This window comes from Amphiura filiformis, chromosome 6 (assembly GCF_039555335.1).
Source record: "Amphiura filiformis chromosome 6, Afil_fr2py, whole genome shotgun sequence".
Classification (NCBI taxonomy): Eukaryota; Metazoa; Echinodermata; class Ophiuroidea; order Amphilepidida; family Amphiuridae; genus Amphiura; species Amphiura filiformis.
In genome coordinates, this window is record NC_092633.1 from 11,273,157 (window position 1) to 11,288,565 (window position 15,409).

Below are 15,409 nucleotides of genomic sequence, written 5' to 3' on the forward strand. Positions count from 1 at the left end.
AAATGTTGGGTTTATTTATATAGAACTTTGAAGCTTTAGAGGTCATTTTAAAACGGTTTACCTAGATATGAAAAAAATAGCAGGCCTACAAGTTACAACATAAAAATTTTGTCAAATTTAGGCTTATTGTAATGTAAGATATTTTTGGCAAACATATTTTGGCAAAAATATTTTGTCAACTCTTTTATAACATCATGTTTTGTATAAAGCCTATATCGAGTTTTCAAAAACGTTATTTAAGTACCGGTCAATAAAACGTTTTCTGTAAAACAGGCCTATTCTGTCGGTCCGTGTCACGTCACTTCCGGTTGATGATGTTCGAGTGAAAACAAGTCCGTGATTCGATTTTTGTTGATGATTTTTGTCATTGGTGTAATGTAAATTTCGATCGCAAATAGTCAGTGGAATCAAACAACCGTTTCTAAATCTTCAGAGTGAAAGAAACTTACTTGATTTACCGTTTATATACTGACAAACTTAAAATTAAATTCCATGGTCGAGTGTCGTTTTTTCCGAAATTGAATGTCACTCCAGCAACATCGCTATGTAGCCTCCTTCACAGCCGGTTTCTGTTGTACACAACAAACCGTGAGCCACATGCAGCTTGGGCCCGAGACTAGAGATAGCCCGGATGTCCGACCGACAGAATTTGCTGGGTAGGCCTACGCAGGGCCTACTTGAAATAGAAGTAGGCCTATATAGCGTAAAAGAGTAGGGTCCTTTATAGAGACCTATAACTTAGTAGGCCTAGCTAAAAAAACAAGTCCCCTAAGAAGTTTTGGTATAGGCCTAATCCAAAAACGGCTTCGATCAATGATTGTTTTAGTTTAAAACATATTAGTTAATGCATCAAGTGAACGGTGTTTTGTTGTTATCTTTTATCATCTTCACTGAGAAATACAGCCATTTATAAAAAACATGACTTTTGGCTTCAGACCTCTTTCACTTGAAGAAAATTAATCAAAAAGGAATATTTCTATATTTTTTGTTTTTTATTAAAATCGTGATCCTAGCATCCTCTTTTTATGACATTTTTCAGTACATATCCACGAAAAAAGCCTATTCCCAAAATTTCAGTTGATTCCGATTTTGCGTTTGCGAGTTATGCATGATTATGTGTATTACACTGCTCCATGGCATAGACAATGCGTTGTAATTTCGTTCTGGTGCACCAGAACGAAATTCAAATTTCACGATATCTTTGCAAAACGAATTAATCTGCAAGAAATATTTTGTACATAAACATTATGTAGCCAGAGGTTTCCAGTGATATAAAAATCTCAACTTTTTTGAGAAAAGTGGGGGATGAGGCTGTGGATCACGAAATGCCCTTTAAGTTATGAATTAATTTTTACACATTTCAAAGATGTTTTATGGTTCAGTGAGTAATCATATAGGCCTAGCCATTTATGAAATTTTATTCATCAACAAAAGTTGCACTTTTCTAAATTGGCTTTTTGAATGCCGCATTAAGGGAAGGGGTATGAACGTTTGGACAGTATTTATTGTGGGACATTAGAGCACATCAGACATATCGAATTGCATTCTGAATACGAAGAATGTCCTTCTGATATCAAATAATTTTGATTTTTGAAATTCGCAATGTAATACACATTTTATGGCAAATCATTAAAATTTATATTTTTGATATTTAACAGTACTTGAAGTAAACTTTATAAATCTGATGATTTATACTGTATGTAGGTGGGATGAAAAGCCGACGACAAATTGAAAATTTTGACCTTTCGTATTGAAGATATGGATTTTTTTCCCAAAACACCCAAAAAAATAGGTCTTTTGGGGAAAAAATCCATATCTTCAATATAAAAGGTCAAAATTTTCAATTGATCGTCGGCTTTTCCTCCCAGCTACATACACTTTAAGAATATATCATTAGATTTATAAAATTTATTTCGAGGACTGTTATATATCAAAATTTGAAAAATATCAAATTTTAATAATTTGTCATAAAATTTGTATTATATCGTGAATTTCAAAACTGAAAATTATTTGATATCAGAAAGACATGCTTCGTATTCATAATGCAATTCGATACGTCTGAGGTGCTCTCATGTCCCACAAAAAAATAATGTCGAAACGCCATAAACGCTCATTCTAGATCCCTTTTAAAATGCGCAAATTTAACAAGTTTTTCATTCTAATTAAACTTATTAGGAAGGAACAACTGTAACTTCAATGATAATCTAGTGTTCACTGATTAATTTAACTAATGAACCAACAGATTCCTGGTTAGATCATTTATGCTGGATCCCTATACACTTGTTTCATTGGTCATTCCTTGAATGGTTCAAAAACATTTCTATGGGTGGCCGTTATCAAGACTCAAGTCAACTTTATGTTTATACAAGCAGACAAGTGCAGCAAATCCTGCAGCATGTTGGGAACCAGCTTGACCAACAACAGAGAAGAACGATGCTTGGAACCCATCTCACATGAAGGAAGGCCTATTCATTATTGAAAGACATTAATAAGCTGCAGCATTCATTTTAATTTATTCATTGAACCGTAAAAACCGTTTTTGAATGTGTGACACCTAAGTCAGGAAAAGCTTAAATCAAATTAAATTTAATTTAATTATGTTTGTTTTTGATTAAATTGTCAAACACAAACTGAAGCATAAAAAGCCTATGTAGAAAAATGCATCTTTTTTTTTTTGCCGAAAATTTCATAAATGGCTGCATTTTGCAATGATGATGATAAAAAGTAGCAACAAAATCCTGTTCACTTGATGGATAACTAATCAGTCTATATATGTTCCAAACTTTAAAACAAGAAATTGATCAAGCCGTTTTTGGATTATACTAAAATGTCTCGGGGGGGGGGGGGACTTACTTTTTTGGAACCGTTTAGTACCGGTAGATCCTACTAGACTACTCCTGATATCAGAAGAATAGGCCTACTAAAAATATTGACCAGTTAACTGTTTTTATCCTGTATCAAATAGGCTAGATACGTGCATTTTTATGGTGGGTTTTATTTTATCCGGGTATTTTGTATGCTGTGACAATCAAGCCTAAATACGCGTTTATACTCCAAGATTTTGAATGCTTAGACTTGTGTCAAGTTGACTTTTTGTTAATTTCCAGGTAGTTTAATAATGAATTCTTGACTTTCTTGTAATTAAAAGTGATGGTAATCGTGGTGTTATAGCCTTGATTCAAGACTTCTGCCTTGGCCATGCTGGGTTGGTATCAGAAGATGCATGGCCGGAGGGTTTGAGATTTGCAAGTATGGACTGATGGATGGCGTTGATGTGCAATTAATGAGATCAGTGTCCAGACGTAGAGAAGCTTCTGCCTAGAACTGGCTCAGTTCCTCGGACTATGAGGCCGCGAAGCGGCCGAGGGCGCGCGAAGCGCGCCCAACGAGGCCGCGAAGCGGCCGAGAGGGCGCGCGAAGCGCGCCCGGCGAGGCCGCGAAGCGGCCGAGTCACTTCAGAGGACTACTTCCAGCGGGTACTGGTCACGGCACTGGGTCCAGGGCTACTTCTGCCACGAGGTAGATGGCGGAATCACATCTTATAATCACTGCTGCTTGGCCCATTTAACTTGAAATCTTCCTGCAGTTCTTGGACCTATTGACACAGAAAAAAAAAATGTGGATTTCTCCAGAAATTAGGACATGAAAATACTGTAAATAAACCACAGTTTAATTGCAGTCTTGATCTTCTGAAGAAAGGGCTACCTACCATAAACCCTCAGTTTACTTGAGTTGAACGGCTCTTTTCAGAGCCACTGCATCTTCCGTGGTAAAGGAGCACATACAACGATTCCTTTTAATAGAGCCACCATCTCTTGAGTAGATAAAAGGGCAATCTACTATTTGATGCTTTGGATAGGTAAGGGCAACCTATATATTGAACCTTTTATTACTAAGGCTAGTAAACAACATGACAACGCGACACGAGTGTCCATGATTATGATATTCTGTAGGCAAGGGGCGCCTACAGAACTCCCAATATTAATAACATATAGCTAGTTTTGTCCTGAAGAAGGCAGAGCTAATCCTGACGGAATATTGACAGTTACAGTTATATACACTTTTTCTTTTTATATAATAATTATAGGCCTACTTGCTGTACCTCAATTTTGTATTTAGGTATACCGTAGGTATTTTAGTATTGTCGCACGGGATACGTGCACAGTTTACCTATACACGATCCCGAATTCTAGGATTGATTGCATATATTATTAGAACCGGAAGTGGTCCCCTTTTCTTTAACTTTACAGTTTCTGTACACCAGACCATCAACCAACCGCTTTACGTGACTTCCGAACCACGAGAAGTCGCACATATCTGCGCGTAAGTAGTGTATGTGGTGAGAAGAAATTCTACAAATTTATTCTGTAAAGTAATTGAACACAATAAGTTTTCCGACCTTTAAGAACATTTTTGGAGAGGAAGAATTGTCCAACGGCGAACCGTTTGAAGCACTCAATTACTAGATATTTATTATCTTTACCCAGAGCATCAATGCCCATGGTATGCCCGAATCAGCTTAAAACTGTTCTTTCAGGGGCCCAGCAATTAACCCTGCATTTCCTTGGATGCCAAGTACCCAACCATTTAACTGTACTCATCTGCTCATCGCGTGTCAGTCTTTTTAGACTCATCTGCTTGGCACATATACATGCCTACAGCAATGATGTTATGTGGTCCATTGCCATGATTGCTGGCTATAAGCCCGTTATAGGTCTGATAGGTCATTGTCAATTTGTCATAGTTTTACTGACGAACGAAAAGCATCACTACTGTCCTTCACCCCAGGATATCCATTCAGATTGTTGGCAGGATACCTCGAAACTAAATAACCATTATAGCCCTACCAGAAAAACAGCACCTGATCTTACTGCTACAGTTTTACGTATAAAGTCCAAGAGCTCTGTTAAAAGGGATTTTTAAAGACGGATTTAACCCACCTGAACAACATGGCACCGCGACATGTTTGTCCAGATGGCGGAAGCACAAAGCAAGGTTGTACTGATTACGTCGTGACTTGTTACAGCAGCACACAGCGTCATCACCAGGTAAATAATAAATGATTTTAGTACAGGCGGGAAACTAACCAATAGAAATACGCCCTGTGTTGAATTACGTGTATCTGCTATCACACCACTAATCGCCAGTTACAAAATAGAGTCGCCTTTCCAATTCGCTCCTAATCAATGATAACTACTCCATTGTTAGCAACGACCCGGGCTAACGACCAAACAGAATAAAAATCCTATAGGCCTATTGTTGAGGGGGATAATAAGATAAGCAGTGTCTCACTGTCTCTAGCTCTATAGAGTTCCTGAACGATTAGACCACATGGTTGCAATGGAGATGATTTGAAGTGACCGCTCGCGCTCTTGTCCTTTCTAGGTAGGCTAATTGGGCTAGTTGAGTTGTGCATGGCGTAGAGTGGTGTTTCTGCTATTTGATATTCAGACGATAGATCTTTGAATACGGGGTAGAGAATGATGAATGTCTCCCGTTCATTTTGCTTTCTATAAAAACCAATTGTAAGACTTGCACTTGAATATATGTGTTGAAAGAACATAGTAATCTTCATATCTGCGTATATTGAAAACCAAGCCTGCGTACCGCGTATTGAAATCAAAAAGCGATATTATATGCGCAGAACAAAAAAATTAGTCCTTCAAGCCCGGCCTTCAAGCAGATGAGGGGCTGCCGCGCATGCGCAGTGGGGAAGAAACCAGGTATGCACCGCAATTGCTTTTGCGGTACGGCGCGTTGCCGATATATCGATTACTTTTTGCTGTAACTCAACGCAACTCGTCGATTTACTTGTATAAATGTATTTAACTTTATTGCGATACCGCAATGCAGAATTCTGTATGTACGATACAGTGCGGCAACGTACCGCACCGCAAAACAATTGCAGCGTATGAACGGAATAATCGGGGCGATGACACAATGGCATATGGCTAGACATTGGTTATTTTCGCATCAGAACAAATAATTCTTGAGCTTGATCTTGATGTAAAATGCTGATCAGCTCCTAAAGGAACAACATTCAGCTTGGAAGAGGTGGATGAGCAGATTATTGACCTTTGAAGGATCTAAGGGTTTCAGAGAATTGTTTAGAATCGGCAATGTTAGTGATGTGCTGCGGAAGGTCGTTCCAATCATGATGACTGGTCTGGATGAAGAAAGTGCTTGTGAGCCTTTGATGCTAGTGAAGGGTACCTGAAGGTAGTTTGGTTTTGAACGTCTAGTTGTTATTTCTGGTTTCCTGGTGATTATTTCTAGAGGTGATTTTACATCGATCTGGCTGTTGATGATCTTGTGGAAGTTGGTGAGGCATTGGATACATCTCCTTTCCTCCAGGTATATGCATAGATACTGGAAGAGGCCAAGTTGTTGAAGAAGGGCGGTGACAGAGGTTGTATTGTCCCAGCTATATAGGTGTTAGTAATGAACCGTGCTGCTCTCCGCTGGACCATTTCAATCTTGTGTTTGTTGGTGGCAGTGAAAGGATCCCAAACAGTAGTCGAGGTGGGGTCGAACCAAGCACTGGTAAGCCTGGAGCTTAACTCTTTTTGGTGCAGATCCTAGGTTGCGCCTGAGGAAACCAGTTGGCTTTAGCAGCAGTTGCATCAATATGAGTGTTCCATTTCATGTCCGTAGATAGGTGGACGTCAAGATACGTGTGGCTCGTCGCTCAAGCACATGGCCCAAGAGCGTGTATGAAGACTCAATTATATTTTTCTTATTGGTAAATCGGAGAATGTTGCTTTGCATTTGTCTGGTTTAAATGACATCTGCATGCCAGCGCCGTTCCCACTTCTCCAAGGTGTGTAGGTCTTGCTGGATAGCTTCGCAGTCTGATAATGATGCGGTATATGATGCAATCGTCAGCAAATAGGCAAGCGTTTGTTGAGAGGTCATCGACGATGTCATTAATATAAACTAAGAAGAGGAGCGGTCCGAAAAATGTCCCCTGCGGGACTCCCGAAGAAACATGAACTGGTTTAGAGCCAACTCCTTGAATGACGACTATTTGCTCGTTTTGGGTTAAAAAGCTAGTGATCCATTTATGAAGTGAACCATGAATGCCAATGTGACGGAGCTTCACATGCTTCAGGAGCAATTTCTGATGTCGTACAGTGTCAAAAGCGTTGGCAAAATCAAGTACGATGGCATCCACTTGACATCGGTTCGTAGCAGAGGAGAGTATGTTGTGCACAGTGGTAAGAAGTTGGGTCTCACAAGATCTATACGTGCCCTGAAGCCATGCTGCACGTCGCTCAACACATTGTATTTCTGGAGATGTGACATAACATGATGTTCATGGATTTTACAGCAGACCGAAGTCAACGATACTGGCTTGTAATTTGCGGGATCTGCTCTGCTTCCCTTCTTGAACACAGCTGAAATGTTCGCTTTCCTCCAATATGATGGAAGTGAACCAGTACTGATGCTCTGATTAAAAATAGATGTCAATACAGGTGCAATTGGAGTAGCACAGTTCTTCAAAACAAAAGGATGAATACAATCGGGCCCAGGGAGCTTTAGATGGCGTGATGTTCGACAGGATAATTCCCCCGTATCAAAAAAATTGGGCTTGGGGATTTTATACAAATTTTATAAATAACAAAATAATAACACAAGAGATCAATTCAGACGATGAATATTCCTGTAGAGGCAGCGAGCGTAAAGTCAAAATTTGGAATATTGCCAATATGCTATTAAGGCCAAAATATATTCAAATTAATCCCAGCGGAAATATGAAATCATACGCTTGAGATTGCACTCGACTTGAACTTAAAATTTACACACGTACTATTTTTAGTCATGGCGATTTGAGTGGAAAGAAAGAAAGAAGCCGCCATACTGTACACAATTATTAAACACTTTTAACTCAAGCCTTTTTTTTCAAATTTTTTTTACATTTGAACCCATATCTCAGTCATATGCACAGTTTATACCAGTTGATATTGCCAACATGCAGTGCATGTTTCTGGAGCACATTAGGCGATTTGCTTCCAAATAAAACTTCCTTTAAAAAGGAATGGGGCGTCCAACTGGAAATAGCATGTGATAATAGTGGACATTTTGATATAATATTCTTCGTAGTAATAGCCATATTTGTTTCCTGTAGGTGGCTTAAAAACCTAAATTCAAAATGAGGTTTTTTACCAATTATTTTCCAGAATCAAGACGCATAAATCAGTGCAGAGTAGGTTAGATATTAATATTGAGGGCCTTGGAACGGGTAATCCATGTTGTTTTTGCAGGTTTATCACTTCTGTGGGCCTTGGAACGGGTAATTTATGGCTATCGAACTTTTCATTTGAAACCCATACTCCCGCTTAACGACTTTAACTAAATCTTCCACGGGGTGGGGCGTGGAACATGGTTAGTCCGTTTCACATTGACCGTGGACGTATTGTATTCTCTTTCTCTGAAGGTCTTGATCCTTCCCCCTCTCCGAAGAGTCTTACATTTCAGATTTCGTCTGCTTTGAGCCCAAACCCCTCAGCATAACATGTCCAAATCTCCGCCCTATTCCTGATCATGTCATACTAGTGGTATTACATCATCTCTTGTGGAATTTTGGTCAGATGACAAGAATCCCAGTGATTGGTCCTCATTGTTTTTATGACACACCAAATGACAATGGCGAGAGACTAGTGAATCTATGCCAGGCATTCAAGCTCCGTCCTTCACAATCAAGATTTCCCCAACCCCAAACTCGTTCAACACACCAACTGCACCACATACTTTATCATCAGCCAGTGGGTAAATTCCTTGCGCAATTGCAGAGCTTATTATTCTGCAGAGCTGGATTCAGACCACCGAATACACAGCATACGAATTACGATTTCATACGACATTGTACGAGTCTTCGATCTACCAAAGGAAAAAAAACCTTGTAAGAGGCCCAAGTTCAACTGGAAGAAAAGAACCATTTCCAGACTGAACTCTCAAACAGATTCCAGGTCCTTCAGTGTGACAACAACTCCACACCAATTTCCAAAAGGTACAAAATGTTCGAGAAAGCTGAAGAAGAAGTCGCAGAAAAGGTTGTTGGAAAATGTAGTCCCGGTGGAATGCCAACCTGGGTGACAGACAAGACAAGCTGAGATCAGGAAGAGATGATGTCAAGAAGACACGCCTACTTGTTACAACTCCAGGCCAAAGAAGTGTGGAGAAGGCTCAATGTATTGACCAGCTGAACGAGTGTTACAGAACTGGCGAACTTCATCCATAGACAGGTGGAAGACATGCAAATGAGTAGTAAATGAGAATAGCAATTATAACGCCACATGGAAAATCATCCACGACATCTCTGGTAAGAAGAGATCAAATCAAATGCTGAGTGGAAACACTACTTCTGTGATTTCAATCTATATGTGCTGATCCCCTATCCTAGAAGAAGAAATGCCATTCAAGCAAGGAAAATTAACAAAGCTGTTGGACTGGATTGTGTCATTACCACAGGGGCACTCCGGGGCGGTGCTGAAGCCACGGTATACATTATCCATAAATTCTGTGCAAAAAGTTTTTACACCTCCCGGAGCAGTGGATTACCAATGTTATTGTTTCCCTGCCAAAGAAAGGAGACCTCAGCCTCACGACCAACTATCAGGATTCACACTGATGTAAGTTGCAGCTAAAGGTGTACAATAAGATCCTGTTGATTCAATAATAAGAAATAACCAGGCCTGATTTAAAACCTGACAGAATCTGTGCACATTATACTCATATCTTCCGTAGAATCGTGGAGGCTTTCCAAAGTTACCAACTTCCACTCACCATTACATTCATTGACTTTAAGAAGGCCTTTGATTCAATCAACAGAAAGATGATGTTTTCTGTTATGCGGCAGCAGCGGCACAGAAAGTATCGTAATCGGCATCGTCATCTTCAAGTCATTTAAACCAATCTAGCTCCTCAATACATTTCCAATCAATCAACTGACCATTATGTGTTCCAGGACGCTTTTTAAGATTTACGGATGCAAATCTTGCAACTCGTTACTCGTCTCCTGGTAACTAAATCCACCAATCATCGACGAATTTGCTTTGATGGTGCAAGCAAATGGAATTATGTCCCAGAACATTAGACCAGCTAGTCAGTTACTATCTCCACATTCAAGAAAAATCACCAGACTTATTTATGCTGAATGTATTTTTTTGATATTAATGGTAGGTTCTCATTTGTGTCTCTATTATGTTTCTCATGACCAGGGTGCACGTGTTCCCCACCCTTGGCAAACAATGAAGAAAGGAACGAGGAAGTTAATATGAAAGAAGATGAGTGAGGAAAGACATGAAGAGGAAAAGGGCAAAAAGAGAACAGAAAGCATTGGAAAATGGAGGGAGACGGGGAAGAGAAGAGGCAAAATATCAAAGGAGTGGGTGAGAGAAGAGGCAGAAAAAACATTCCACAATCTCGCTTATCCGGAAGGAGCAATGAGGCTGCCTACGTCCCTGGAACATAATGGCTAACATTTTGCCTCTTCGCAGTGTATCTCGAGTCGTAAATATTGTGTATGTTTGAAATGAAATTAATGTAATTGACTGGTCTTCTGAATTATCAGTGGGTAATCCGTGCGACTTCCTTCGGAGCTGTCCCCTTCGGATATGATAATGGAGCTCCTCGTCTTTACACATGCCGAGGCAATCGTTCTCATTTTCCGGAATGAACTTTCCAGCGTATCACATTTCTTGATCTGCTGATTTCACAACCTTTTTCTCAATGTTCTTCTCGTCCAGCTAGTCTTAGAACCCGGATCGTGGAAGGCCGTGTCCGATCTCTATGAGCTCCTGTGGAGTCTGGACACTGTACTGCATAGATGTGTGCATTATCTTCTATGTGCTCGAAAGTTACTATTCTGAGCTGATCGTGATCTTTGAGGCACTTTGTCTTCGCAGGGCTTCAAATCAGAACTGGCTATTTCCGGAATTAACGTTTTTATTTTTAATAGTTTTGGGCAGTTGTTTTATAACATCAGAAATTCAAGCCAAAACATTGTTTCTCACGGTTGTTTGATGGCTTGTAAAACTACGTTATTTTTAAGAAATGCTGAACACTGATGGCGCTATTTGTCTTAAATCGTTTTTCATCTTTACAAGGGGTAAACACTGGCATAATGGCTTAAAACCATAAGAAAAAGAGTATCAAATAGCATAGAAATTTTCAAAAAACTATTTGGCTAAATTAAATTTAAAATATATGTAAATAGCGCCCTCAATTTGCACACAAAATATACAGTTTATAGAATAAAAAATTACCACAAATAAAGTGTTTTAAAGAAACGAAAATCTATATGTTAAAATGGCTAAAAATATATGTCTTTGTTACTGTTTGATACCTGTTGGTATTGCCCAGGTCTAGAATTGAACATTACATAATCATGATAATGTTTTGTAAGAGAATTTAATAAATGAACAACTGTGTTCTCCAATCCGTATTGATATACGTCACCTCTGGAACAGAGTCCATGTTTAGATTCAGTCTAATGGTAGAGAAAATCCTATAATACCCTTTAAAAGGACGTCACGTAACCAGTTCTTTGGCTCTAAGCCCTCGAGATATTCCTATGTACGAAGGCATGTATTTCCAAGATATGTGAGTATAGGAAAATCGGTGAAAACTTACAATTAATTTCATTTCATTCGACTGCGGAGCAGATGACTCACATAGTCAAGACGCTAGATCTTCAGAGCCATATATGTTACGCAGGTAGTGTTGAAAACTGAAAAGCGATGGAGATTGATGGACTCCTCCCAATGTGCTCTAATTTCCAAAAAGCAATCCAAGCAAGTAGTTTCCCTTGGTTAGGTCGCTGGTCCTAGAGCCCACCATTGATCTCAGATATTTGAAGCTGGTTACATACTTGATATGCTCTCCATACACTTGAAGTGGTGTCTGTGGTTGTGGGTTGCAGTTGACTCTCATGTACTCGGTTTTGGGTTCGCTGATGATGCATGATATCTAGATGTTCTGCTCAACTGCTGATCTAATCATTTCCGCATGTACTCGTGAGATGGAAGATTCAACCAAAGCAACGTCGTCAGCAAAATCCAGAACTGGACTGATGACAATGTGTTACTACATCACAGTCGGTAGCCTCTATTGTATTCTTCAACGGGTAGTACAAAGAACAAGAATGATGCAAGAACATTCCCCGATGGATACTTGAAGCGGTTCTGAGATGTTGCCATCCACTGTAACATCGGAATTGTTGTAAAGTACACCTAAATAGCATTGACCAAGAGCACTGGAATACAGTAGTGGCGGAGAATTTAGAACATGACGCTCCTGTTGATTTAATCAAAAGCCTTTTTGAAATCGATAATTGTGATGTGAGTGGAAGTTGATAGCTCTGGAAGGCTTCAATCATTGTTTTAAGGATGTGGATTTGCTGTGAGCAACTTCTGCCTGGGCGGAATCCGGCCTGGTTCTTCCTTATTATTGGATCTATATTGTCTCTAATTCTTATCCACAATAGTTTGTTGTTTAGATGTTTAGTCATGAGGCTGATGTCTCCTTTCTTTTGGTAATGGAACAATGACATTGGTGATCCACTGATCAGGAGGAGTATGTGTTGCAAATACTTCAACACAGAATGTGTATGTTGACGGCTTCACTGCCACCTTGGAGTACTTCTGGGGTAATCGCACAATCCAAATTTGGAGCTTTGTTGTTCTTCATGCGCTGGGTGGGTTCTCTCATTTACTCAAGGTTAGGTGGCTCACCTGGGCGGCTCACCACAGATAGGTATATCCTGATCAATATAGGCATGGAATATCTCATCATAGTGATCCATATTTGAGCAAGGTGGAAAACTAGACAACTCTCTCCCGGCAGATCTTCTGTTCTTACACTTGAATTATCGCACTTGGAAACAATCTGAAAGTTGGTCTTAGTGTCATCATCTTTCGGTTGTACTTTTGCATGGTTTCCCTTTTGTGGTTCGAAGACTGGTTCATGCGCGCGATGATCAGAATCCAGCTCCACAGAGTTCGCGGCTCTGCAATTCCTTAATGAGTTCCCCCACTCTACTTCCTGTTGATAAGGCACTAAATTTTGCGTGTAGTCTTGTCTCCTGAGCATTCAGGTCCCAGATTCAGATCCAAAGGCGATTTGGATTCCCGATGCGGAAATCTTGTTTGCGCTAGTCGAAACTCAAGTTCTTGGCAAACTCAAGTTCTAGATAGACGCGCTGCTCAAGTTCTAGACGCGCTGCTCAAAACTTCATTTATATCCACGGATGAATCAGTAATTGGCCTAAAAGAAGTGCAGTGAACTTGACACGGACACGTTACGTTCTTAAGGTTTTATCTGTCTGATATGTTTTCATAAATTGAAAGGCATGTGAAATTATTCAGCGTATTGTAGCTGAACAACTGAGTCAGTTGCATGCTTAACTTAGTTTTGGTACAACTGACAACTGTGATCATCAAACCATGACAATGGAAATATACTATGGCCTGATCCTGACCTTGTCTCTACTACTGTACTTTCTATTTTATATCTATAGGTTTTTTTTCATATATCTATAAGAGATATATATATTAAAATGCACACACTGACTTTAAAAACGCACGTTGTTTGGCGCTAATTCTCTTATCTTTTAGTTTTGGATATATAAAAAAAGGCTGCTGGTAAAGGTCACGATTAACACGTTGCCGAAGAAAAAGGGGCTATATGCTTCACAAGTGTGTGTGACCCCCGGACCAAAGGCATGTAGACAATTTTACTTAGCATACAGTCATAACGTTACCGATACTATTCAGGATAATTCATTAAGCGTATGCCGGCCGGGACTATTTGACTCACAATAACACTGCCAGCTAAGCTTGTTCACTGCTTTTTATCGCTGTATATCTTATAATCAAAATTTACTATCGCTGCAATTATTCTGATGGCCAGATTGACACTTTCCTGGGCTGAAAATATACCTGTCAATTAAGCTGAAGATATCTGTTTCTATGGTGTTTTACCTGTCAAGAACACTCGATAAAGTTTAAGTATTCACACACAAGAGTCTGTAGTCTGCAGATTTTTTCGCGCGGAACCATTGTAATTATATGCAGCACCCGGCGCACGTGATTCGGATTGTGTACATGTATTCATTATACTTTTTTACTACATACTGCACGTAAACAAAACAAACGGAACATAGAGGAAGCTACTACACACCGTGCCGGTTCACATATTTTTGATCATTAATAGATATATTGCCAATAATTCCTTGTACGATTGGTAAGTATAACTGTATTTATTTACACGCATGGATTTGTAAGATATCATGGAATATACACACAATATAATCCTGATAAGATTCCTTTTTAGAGAAATCGATTTCCAGGATAATTTTTATAAACACTACAGTCGCCAGTCGACGACATTTTTCATCTTCTCAATAATAACATTCATGATATTGTGTGTAAAGTACTATATTTTAATAATGCTCTTTCAGTTTCAGTTAATCCACATCAAATTTTACAGCAGTATAAATTATTGTTGCTGCACTGGCAATCTGCCGTGTTCATACACGAAATAATACTGCGCTTTAGTTAATGAAATTGTATCTGCTTCCTTAGCCGGCTACGTAGGGAATATAGTAGAGGCATGGCAGGGGTGTGTTTGGAGGTGTGTTCCCGGGGTGTGACGTCCTTTTGTCGTAAATTTCATCGGTAAAATGATAAAATCATGCTTTCATGTCGGTTAAATTTTGTATTTGCAGTTAGACAAAAACATTATGCACACCAGTCACCCTGGTAAATAAAGATAATCTCTTGTGGATATGTAGTTTTCAGTTGAAATGGACAGGGATGCGCAAACCCGACAGCCAATATAGAATGTCTGTGACGCCACTAACACTGTAAACTAACGTCGCGTCGGACTGGTATATAGGCTAAATTATTAATTACATTTATGTCGTACCGGCCGGCTTATAGAAATTTATTTATTTCCTCCTGAATAAGAATCCAGTATGCCGGGAAAGTATTAGTAATAATATTACAGTTTATCCGGGCCATTTATTGTACTTGCCTGAATGGCTATTTAATGGTTCCACTTGGAGTCGATTGCAGAGTAGTATAACTACCAGAAATGAAGAAAATGGAATACCTATTGCTTTATATTGCCTGTGTTTATTCTCCAACCACCATATATCTCTTTTGGGGTTGGTTCATACAGCTATACTGTTATTATACTGCAGAAAACTTTCCCCATGGTATGGGGACCAGGAAAAATATAAAGAACAGTGTACACCATATAGCTCCCTTTATTTTTAGTTTAGATTTGGCGAGAAAATAATGCCAAATTTGAACCATTGTAGAAGATGATAACACAATCTTGGATTTGATTATGCTGTCGCTTATCGCAAACTCAAGTACACACACTGTTTGATTCTAAACGTCTG

General features: G+C 39.3%; 2 protein-coding genes across 2 annotated transcripts in view; both read left to right on the forward strand.

Annotated features, from left to right (window-relative positions):
- LOC140154969 (agmatinase, mitochondrial-like) overlaps window positions 1-15,409 on the forward strand; it is a 498,181-nt gene that overhangs the window by 197,885 nt on the left and 284,887 nt on the right. The gene's annotated exons all lie outside the window — the stretch shown is intronic.
- Window positions 13,805-15,409, forward strand: part of LOC140154963 (protein unc-93 homolog A-like) — a 36,703-nt gene continuing 35,098 nt past the window's right edge. Inside the window, exon 1 of the mRNA XM_072177624.1 lies at window positions 13,805-14,244. The gene's annotated coding sequence lies outside the window, so the exon portion shown is untranslated. The remainder of the gene's footprint in view (window positions 14,245-15,409) is intronic.